Raw genomic sequence first — 708 nt, forward strand, 5'->3', positions numbered from 1 at the left:
AAATGTCCAACATAATACATAAAAAACAACAAGGTATAATACAATATAAGGTTTGTAGTGTAGAACATATAAATAACCTTATAGGTGTGCCAAAGAAATTAATCAATCATCAACATCAATATAATTTTCAATCATTGGTTTGTAGAGAATAACAATAGACTACAATACCATGCTATATTAATACTTTGGAATTGCATCTTGGGATAACTATAGACAGGACAATACACATAATATATAATCTTTAGAATAAAATTAGCAACCGGGATATATAGAATACCTAGAACTGGAGGTCTAGACTATTGGGTCATGTGATCAGTAACAATAGGGAAGGTGTATTATGCAGGCCAAAGATGTACCTTTATGGTACTTTAAGTACATTGTTATGCCAATACTTTTGTACTTTTACTCAAGTACTCAATTTCTATATTGCAGTATTGCTACTTTTATTTAAGTAAATAATTTGAGTACTTTTCGCACTACTGGATAAGAGCATGAGATGGAATGAGGGGAGAGGAGACGAGAGGAGAGAAAAGAGGCGAGAGGGGTGAGATGAGATAGGATTAGAGAGTGAGATGAGATAGGATTAGAGAGTGAGAGGGGTGAGATGAGATAGGATTAGAGAGTGAGATGAGATAGGATTAGAGAGTGAGATGAGATGACATGGGCTGAAAGAGATGGACCAGTGTTGATTTTGACGGCAAGGTTTTA

The 708-nt window shown here is 34.7% G+C and overlaps 1 long non-coding RNA gene across 1 annotated transcript in view; it reads right to left on the reverse strand.

The window, feature by feature from the left end:
* Window positions 1-706: 706 nt before the first annotated feature.
* LOC310878290 overlaps window positions 707-708 on the reverse strand; it is a 16023-nt gene continuing 16021 nt past the window's right edge. The window contains exon 4 of the long non-coding RNA XR_014570882.1: window positions 707-708. This exon is cut by the window's right edge and continues 1157 nt beyond it. This is a non-coding gene — a long non-coding RNA (uncharacterized lncRNA).

Source organism: Protomyctophum parallelum (assembly GCF_964188405.1).
Source record: "Protomyctophum parallelum genome assembly, chromosome: 2".
NCBI classification, from domain to species: Eukaryota; Metazoa; Chordata; class Actinopteri; order Myctophiformes; family Myctophidae; genus Protomyctophum; species Protomyctophum parallelum.